This window comes from Arachis ipaensis, chromosome B1 (assembly GCF_059453495.1).
Source record: "Arachis ipaensis isolate K30076 ecotype BB chromosome B1, ASM5945349v1, whole genome shotgun sequence".
Classification (NCBI taxonomy): Eukaryota; Viridiplantae; Streptophyta; class Magnoliopsida; order Fabales; family Fabaceae; genus Arachis; species Arachis ipaensis.
The window spans coordinates 50,554,181-50,563,936 of NC_142436.1; the positions used below are offsets into that span (position 1 = coordinate 50,554,181).

At 41.3% G+C, this 9,756-nt stretch overlaps 1 non-coding gene across 1 annotated transcript; it reads left to right on the forward strand.

The window, feature by feature from the left end:
* Window positions 1-9,648: 9,648 nt before the first annotated feature.
* LOC148576515 (small nucleolar RNA R71) lies at window positions 9,649-9,756 on the forward strand. The gene has a single exon (XR_015903222.1). It is a non-coding gene; the product is annotated as a small nucleolar RNA R71 (small nucleolar RNA).

Here is a 9,756-nt window from a genome sequence, read left to right on the forward strand (position 1 = left end):
TAACCACTATTTGATTATAACTCGAATATCCATCAAGGAAACAGTAATATGCATGTCTTGCCAATCTCTCCAGCATCTAGTCCATGAAAGGGAGTGGAAAATGATATTTTCTAGTTGCCTCATTGAGTTTCCTATAGTCAATGTATACCCTCCAACCTGTTACTGTTTTTGTGGAGATGAGTTCGTTCTTCTCATTTGGTATAACTGTTATCCCTCCTTTCTTTGGAACCACATGGACAGGGCTCACCCATGGGCTGTCAAAAATGGGATAGATTACTCCTGCCTGCCATGGCTTCATAACTTCTTTTTGGACCACTTTTTTCATGACAGGATTCAATCTTCTTTGGGCTTGAATGGAGGGTTTGGCATCATCTTCCAACAAGATCTTATGCATGCATATGGATGAGCTTATCCCTTTTAAGTCAGCAAGAGTCCATCCAATGGCATCTTGGTGCTTTTGCAGCACCTTGATTAGTTCCTCTTCCTGTTCTTGACTAATGGCAGAATTGATTATCACTGGGTAACTTCCATCACTTCCTAAGTATGCATACTTGAGAGTAGGAGGCAGTGTTTTTAGCTCCAGTTTGGGTGCTTCCTTCTCCTTTTTCTTATCCTCCAATGTGCTTAGAATAGACACTTCAGCTGAATTGACATCAGCAACATCAGCATTTAACATGGAATGAACCTCTGTCAATCCTTCAAGTGCTTCTTCAAGGGTTTCTTGCACCACAGTTTCCACTGCATCTAGCCTCATACACTCCCCTAGTGACTCTGGTGGATAGTTCATGGCTTTGAATACATTGAATACCATTCTCTCCTCATGTATCCTAAGGGTAAGTTCACCCTTTTGGACATCAATGATGGCTCTAACAGTAGCTAAAAATGGCCTTCCCAAAATTATTGAAGCCTTAGCTTCTTCCTCCATGTCCAATATCATAAAGTCAGCAGGGAAGATGAAGTCTCCTACTTTCACTAGCAAATTTTTTACTATTCCATGAGGGAATTTGAATGACCGATCTGCCAATTGGAGGGCCATTCTTGTTGGTTTGGCTTCCTCAATCTTCATTCTTTTCATTATAGTTAAGGACATCAAATTTATACTAGCTCCCAAGTCACATAAGGCTTTTTCAATTGTTATTTCCCCTATGATGCAGAGAATTTAGAAGTTTCCTGGGTCCTTCAATTTTCGAGACAATTTATGTTGGATGATAGCACTACATTCCTCAGTTAAGACCACAGTTTCATCATTCCTCCATCTTCTTTTCTCGGTCATTAGTTTCTTCAGAAACTTAGCATAAAGTGGCATTTGCTCTAGTGCTTTTGCAAAGGGAATGTTGATCTGAAGTTTCTTAAAAATCTCCAAAAATTTGGAGAATTGGCTGTCTTTTGCATTTTTCATTAGGCGCTGAGGGTAAGGAGCCTTTGCGACATATGGCCTTAGAACTTCTTTCTCCTCTGATGGGTTGGGAGCAGGTGTTTGTGCTTCTTCCTTGAAATTTGGACTGCCCTCTGCCTTCTCTTCTTTAGTCTACCTTGGAGTCTCTTTCAATTCCTTTCCGTTTCTGAGGCTAATAGCTTTGCATTCCTCTATTGAAGTTGTTTTGGTGACATTTCCTGAACTGTGGCCAAGAGCTTGCTTGGACAAGTATCCAATTTGTGCTTCAAATTTCTGAGTAGCAGCATCTTGGTTTTGCAAATTGGATATTACTTCCTCCTGGAATTTCTTCATGTCTTTAAACTCCTTGCAAAGGTTTGCAAGCATAGCTTCCATTTTGGCCATTCTGTCATCATCATATCGTGATGGTTGGTTGGAATTGGGGTGTTGAGAGTGGTTATTATGGCTTTGGTATGGTGGTTGTGAATAAGTGTTTTGTGTGGTTTGGTATATTTTTTGGTTGGAGTTTTGGTGAGTGGAGTTGTTATACTAGTTTGGACTATTTGGTCTGTGATCTTGGCCTTGGATTTGTTGGTTCTCCCACCCAATGTTTGGTTAGTTCCTCCAACCAGAGTTATAGGTTTTAGAATATGGATTATTAGCTTGCCTAGATGAATTTCCAAGGTAATTAGCTTCCTCCCAGTTAACTCCTTCTTTTGTGTCCAACTCTTCTTGGGGTGATGGTTGAGTGTGGATAGCTGCAGCCTGATTCTTCTCCATTTGCTTGGTCAATTCAGCCAATTGCTTGGTGATCATCTTGTTCTGGGCCAGGATTCCATCCATATGGTTTAATTCCAAGACTCCCCTGTTGTTGCTCCTATCTGAGGCATAAAAATACTCATTGTTAGCCATTGTCTCTATAACATCAATGGCTTCTTCAATGGTCTTATTCTTGTTAAGGGAACCTCCCGATGAGTGGTTGATAAACCACTATTTATGGTTTATCTTGTGCTGATTTGAGTGGCTTTTATCAAGTCTTTGCACACTTATTCATACAAATTGCATGGTTTTACAATTCCTTCCTAGTTTTGTTCTATAATTGAAAACTTACTTCTTAAGCCTTTAAACTGTATATTTTTAATCCCTCTTTATACCATTCGATACCATGATCTGTGCGTTAAGTGTTTTCAGGCTTTATAGGGCAAGAATGGCTCAGAGGATTGATGAGTCCAATTCACACCCCCATTCAAAAATGGTGAATCAGTCTTTTAGCAAGCACACCAAAATTATCATCAAGTAATAACCCACAGTGGAGTGGGATCGTATCCACAGAGATTGGCAAATTTGAGCAGTTTTAATCGAGTGATGAATTAGTCAAGCGGAATAAGTAGATTGTGATTTGTAGAATTATAAATGACAGAAATATAAATGGCTAGAATATAAAGGAAAGCAATAAAGTGAAGAAATGGAAATGGCAGAATGTAAAGTACAGAATCATAAATGACTTGGATGTAAATGGGAGTGGGGGATTGCTGAATGTAAAATTAAGCTATAAAGAAAGGGATAGATAAGAATGCGGAAATTCATTGAGATCAAGAGATGTTGTCTCTTTGGATCAAGTTTAGCTTATATCCTCTTTAATCATGTAACTCATTGACCTCTTGGCAATCATGATTGATTGAGCCCCGATCCCTTGGTGACTAAATCTCTCAGATCTTGATCAATAGCCAATTCTTTGGTCTAATTGCTCATGAAGAGAGGTATGCTTGGTCCCTGATTATACCATCATAGGTCTAAGTAGAGGGAGGATTATATGTCACATATCCAAATACCAAAACCCAGATTCTACTCAAGTGTGAGAAGGGATTTCAAGCATGGTTTCATGTTTCCTTTTCCAAGGTTCCCATGAAACCCATTTTGCATTCAATCTCTTTCCCAAGATAATTGAACACTAAGCATTAAGAACAAAATTCCTTCTAGCAAATCAAAGAGAAGATGAAGAGAAGAAGGATTTCACTATCATCAATCCATCAAGTACAACAGAGCTCCCTCTCTCAATGAGAGGGAATTTAGCTACTCATAGCTCAAAGAAAAGTACTCAAAAGTGAAGTGTAAAAGTAGATCTAAAACTAATCTCTCTAACCGCTTAACCCACTTCTCAGTACTCCTTAGGGGTATTTATACTACTCCTAGTAAAAATAAAAGAATTACAAAAGTGAAAAAGGAAAATTACATTTTGGAGGGAAAAGAAACTCAATAAGTGTGACTTCCCAGCTGGCGTGTGGTAGGCGCTCTAGGGGCGTGTCACGTGCTCCCTCAAGTGGCACGCTCGTCTTCATAACAACCTTGGCGTGCCACGCCCTAGCCTTTTTCTACTTCTCTTGCTTCTGGAAACTTGAACTAGCGTGGCACGCCCAGGGTCTGGCGTGCCACGCCACGAACTCAAGTGGCACGCCCCAATGGTTCTTTGCTCTCTGAATGACACTGGCGTGCCATGCCTAGGGTTCAAGTGGCACGCCCAAGTGAGGAATAATGGATGGCGTGCCACACCTTCGACACCAAGTGGCACGCCCCATGTATTTGGCCTCCTTCACCCTCTTTGAAATTTTATACCAGCGTGCCACGCCTAGAGGCTGGTGTGCCACACCCATGTTCCTTCCTTGGTTCCAGTAGCTGGCGTGCCACACCTCAGCCTTCAAGTGGCACGCCATAGTGAGATTCTTGGGTTGGCGTGCCACGCCTTTGGTGCACGAAATTGTGATCTCCAGGCTCGAACAAATCCTGGTAATGGCTCCAAAGCTTGGTGCTCTGATCTTAATTCATAATTGTCACAACTTCGATACAACTAACCAGCAAGTGCACTGGGTCGTCCAAGTAATACCTTACGTGAGTAAGGGTCGAATCCCACGGAGATTGTTGGTATGAAGCAAGCTATGGTCACCTTGTAAATCTCAGTCAAGCAGATATAAAGTGATAATGGTGTTTTCGAATAATAAATAATAGAATAAGGATAGAGGTACTTATGTAAATCATTGGTAGGAATTTCAAATAAGCGAATGGAGATGCTTTTCGTTCCTCTGAACCTCTGCTTTCCTGCTACCTTCATCCAATCAGTCTCACTCCTTTCCATGGCTGGCTTTATGCAAGGGCATCACCGTTGTCAGTGGCTACATCCCCTCCTCTCAGTGAATAATATGCTCACGCACCCTGTCACGGCATGGCTATTCATCTCTCGGTTCTCGATCATGCTGGAATAGGATTCACCCTCTTTTTGCGTCTGTCACTAACGCCCAACAATCGCGAGTTTGAAGCTCGTCACAGTCATTCAATCATTGAATCCTACTCAGAATACCACAGACAAGGTTTAGACCTTCCGGATTCTCTTGAATGCCGCCATCATTCTAGCTTACGCCACGAAGATTCTGGTTAGGAGATCTAAGAGATATTCATTCTAGCTTAATTCATGTAGAACAGAAGTGTTTGTCAGGCACGCGTTCATAGGGGAGAATGGTGATGAGCGTCACACATAATCATCACCTTCATCACGTTCTTGGGTGCGAACGGATATCTTAGAAGCGAAATAAGAAGAATTGAATAGAAAACAGTAGTACTTTGCATTAATCTTTGAGGAACAGCAGAGCTCCACACCTTAATCTATGGAGTGTAGAAACTCTACCGTTAAAAATACATAAGTGAAGGTCCAGGCATGGCCGAGATGGCCAGCCCCCTAAAACGTGATCAAAGGATCATAAGGTAATCCAAAGATCCAAAGATGCCTAATACAATAGTAAAAGGTCCTATTTATAATAAACTAGCTACTAGGGTTTACATGAGTAAGTAATTGATGCATAAATCCACATCCGGGGCCCACTTGGTGTGTGTTTGGGCTGAGCCTGAGTGTTGCACGTGCAGAGGCCATTTGTGGAGTTGAACGCCAGTTTCTGTGCCAGTTTGGGCGTTCAACTCTGGTTTTGGATCCTTTTATGGCGCTGGACGCCAGATTTGGGCAGAAGGCTGGCGTTGAACGCCAGTTTACGTCGTTAATTCTTGGCCAAAGTATGGACTATTATATATTTCTGGAAAGCCCTGGATGTCTACTTTCCAACGCAATTGGAAGCGCGCCATTTCGAGTTTTGTAGCTCCAGAAAATCCACTTTGAGTGCAGGGAGGTCAGAATCCAACAGCATCAGCAGTCCTTTTTCAACCTCTGAATCTGATTTCTGCTCAAGTCCCTCAATTTCAGCCAGAAAATACCTGAAATCACAAAAAAACACACAAACTCATAGTAAAGTCCAGAAATGTGAATTTAACATAAAAACTTATGAAAACATCCCTAAAAGTAACTAGATCCTACTAAAAACATACTAAAAACAATGCCAAAAAGCGTATAAATTATCCGCTCATCACAACACCAAACTTAAATTGTTGCTTGTCCCCAAGCAACTGAAAATCAAATAGGATAAAAAGAAGAGAATATACTATAAATTCCAAACTATCAATGAAACAGAGCTTCAATCATATGAGCGGGACTTATAGCTTTTTGCCTCTTGAATAGTTTTGGCATCTCACTTTATCCATTGAGGTTCAGAATGATTGGCATCTATAGGAACTCAGAGTTCAGATAGTGTTATTGATTCTCCTAGTTCAGTATGATGATTCTTGAACACAGCTATTTTATGAGTCTTGGCCGTGGCCCTAAGCACTTTGTTTTCCAGTATTACCACCGGATACATAAATGCCACAGACACATAATTGGGTGAACCTTTTCAGATTGTGACTCAGCTTTGCTAGAGTCCCCAATTAGAGGTGTCCAGGGTTCTTAAGCACACTCTTTTTTTTTTGCTTTGGACCTTGACTTTAACCGCTCAGTCTCAAGTTTTCACTTGACACCTACACGCCACAAGCACATGGTTAGGGACAGCTTGGTTTAACCGCTTAGACCATGATTTTATTCCTTTAGGCCCTCCTATCCACTGATGCTCAAAGCCTTGGGATCCTTTTTATTTGCCCTTGCCTTTTGGTTTTAAGAGCTTTGGCTTTTTCTACTTGCTTTTTCTTTTTCTTTCTATATTTTTTTTTGCCTATTTTTTTTTTCTGCAAGCTTTGTTCTTTGCTGCTTTTTCTTGCTTCAAGAATCATTTTTATGATTTTTCAGATTATCAAATAACATGTCTCCTAGTCATCATTCTTTCAAGAGCCAACATATTTAACATTCTTAAACAACAACTTCAAAAGACATATGCACTGTTCAAGCATACATTCAGAAAACAAGAAGCATTGTCAACACATCAATATAATTAAACTAAGTTCAAGGATAAATTCGAAACTCATGTACTTCTTGTTCTTTTGAATTAAAATATTTTTTTATTTAAGAGAGGTGATGGATTCATAGGACATTTATAACTTTAAGACATAGTTACTAACTACTAATGATCATGTAATGAAGACACAAACACAGATAAGCACATAGAAAACGAAAAATAGAAGAAATAAGAACAAGGAATGAATCCACCTTAGTAATGGTGGCGTTTCCTTCTTGAGGAACTAATGATGTCCTTGAGCTCTTCTATGTCTCTTCCTTGTCTTTGTTGCTCCTCCTTCATTGCTTTTAGATCTTCTCTGATTTCATGAAGGATGATGGAGTGCTCTTGATGTTCCACCCTTAGTTGCTTCCAATAATTGTGTGGAAGAAAATGTATCCCCTGAGGTATCTCAGGGATCTCTTGATTTGTAGTCAAATGTTCTACCACTGAGCTATAGACCCTTGATGGAAGCTTTTGTCTTCCCTTTCCTCTTTCTAGAGGCTTCTCTGGCCTTCGGTGCCATCAATGGTTATGGAAAAAACAAAAAAGCTATGCTTTTTACCACACCAAACTTAGAATGTTGCTCGCCCTCGAGCAAAAGAAGAAAGAATAGAAGAATAAGTAGAAGATATGGAGGAGATGGAGGGAGATGTGTATTCGGCCATATGGGTGGGATTGGGTGGGGAAGAGATGTTGAATTTTTGAAGGTAAGTGGGTGTATGGGTGTGAGTGGTAAATGGAAGACAGAAGGGATGAGTGTTTATTGGGAATAGAGGATGATTGAGAAGAGAGAAGAGAGTGAGTGAAGGTAGGTGGGGATCCTGTGGGGTTCACAGATCTTGAGGTGTCAAGGCATTTACATCCCTGCACCAATTTAGGCATGCAAAATGCCCTTGCACACAACTCTGGGCGTTCAGCGCCAGGTTGGTGCCCATTTTGGGCGTTCAACGCCCCTTTGCTGCCATTTCTGGCGTTGAACGCCAGAACCATGCTTGTTCTGGGCGTTCAGCGCCAGGATGCTCCCATTCTGGGCGTTCAGCACCAGAACTATGCTCTGTTCTGGCGTTTGAACGCCAGACAGATGCTCCTCCAGGGTGTGATTTTTCTTCTGCTGTTTTTGATTCCGTTTTTGATTTTTTTTTTGTTTATTTTGTGACTCCACATGATCATGAACCTAAGAAAACATGAAAAACAATAAAAAATAAGAATTAGATAAACATTGGGTTGCCTCCCAACAAGCGCTTCTTTAATGTCAATAGCTTGACAGTGGGCTCTCATGGAGCCTCACAGATGTGCAGAGCTTTGTTGAGACTCTTCAACACCAAACTTAGAGTTTGGATATGGGAGTTCAACACCAAACTTAGAGTTTGGTTGTGGCCTCCCAACACCAAACTTAGAGTTTGACTGTGGGGGCTCTGGTTGACTCTGCTTTGAGAGAAGCTTTTCAAGCTTCCTCTCCATGGTTGCAGAGGGAGATCCTTGAGTTTTGAATACAAGGGAGTTCTCATTCCATTGAAGGACTATTTCACCTCTGTCAACATCAATCACAGCTCTTGCTGTGGCCAGGAAAGGTCTTCCTAGGATGATGGATTCATCCTCTTTCTTTCCAGTATCCAGGACTATGAAATCAGTAGGTATGTAAAGTCCCTCAACCTTTACTAATACATCTTCTACTTGTCCATAAGCCTATTTTCTTGAGCTGTCTGCCATCTCTAGTGAGATTTTAGCAGCTTGCACCCCATAGATTCCCAGTTTCTCTATTACAGAGAGGGGCATGAGGTTTATTCCTGAACCAAGGTCACACAGAGCCTTAAAGATCATGGTGCCTATGGTACAGGGTATTATGAACTTTCCAGGATCCTGTCTCTTCTGAGGCAATGTCAGTTGAATCAGATCACTTAGTTCATTGATGAACAAGGGAGGTTCAACTTTCCAAGCATCAATGCCAAATAATTTGGCATTCAGCTTCATGATTGCACCAAGAAACTTGGCAGTTTGCTCTTCAGTGACATCCTCATTCTCTTCAGAAGAGGAATACTCATCAGAGCTCATGAAGGGCATAAGGAGGTTCAATGGGATCTCTATAGTCTCTAGATGAGCCTCAGAGTCCTTTGATTCCCCAGAGGGAAGCTCCTTATTGACCACTGGACGTCCCAGGAGGTCTTCCTCCTTGGGATTCACGTCCTCTCCTCTCCTCACAGGTTCGGCCATGGCGCTTATGTCAATGGCCTTGCACTCTCCTTTTGGGTTCTCTTCTGTATTGCTTGGGAGAGTACTAGGAGGGATTTCAGTGATCCTTTTACTCAGCTGGCCCACTTGTGCTTCCAGATTTCTAATAGAAGATCTTGTTTCATTCATGAAACTTATAGTGGCCTTGGATAGATCAGAGACTAGATTTGCTAAATTAGAAGCATTTTGTTCAGAGTTCTCTGTCTGTTGCTAAGTTGATGATGGAAAAGGCTTGCTATTGCTAAACCTGTTTCTTCCACCATTATTAAAGCCTTGTTGAGGCCTTTGATCCTTCCATGAGAAATTTGGATGATTTCTCCATGTTGAGTTATAGGTGTTTCCATAAGGTTCACCTAAGTAGTTCACCTCTGCTATTGCAGGGTTCTCAGGATCATAGGCTTCTTCTTCAGAAGATGCCTCTTGAGTACTGTTGGATGCAGCTTGCATTCCATGCAGACTCTGAGAAATCATATTGACTTGCTGAGTCAATATTTTGTTCTGAGCCAGTATGGCATTCAGAGTATCAACTTCAAGAACTCCCTTCTTCATAGGCGTCCCATTGCTTACAGGATTCCTTTCAGAAGTGTACATGAACTGGTTATTAGCAACCATGTCAATGAGTTCTTGAGCTTCTGCAGGCGTTTTCTTTAGGTGAATGGATCCACCTGCAGAGGTGTCCAGTGACATCTTTGATAGCTCAGATAAACCATCATAGAATATATCCAGGATGGTCCATTCTGAAAGCATGTCAGAAGGACACTTTTTGGTCAACTGTTTGTATCTTTCCCAAGCTTCATAGAGGGATTCACCTTCTTTCTGTCTGAAGGTTTGAACATCAGCTCTAAGCTT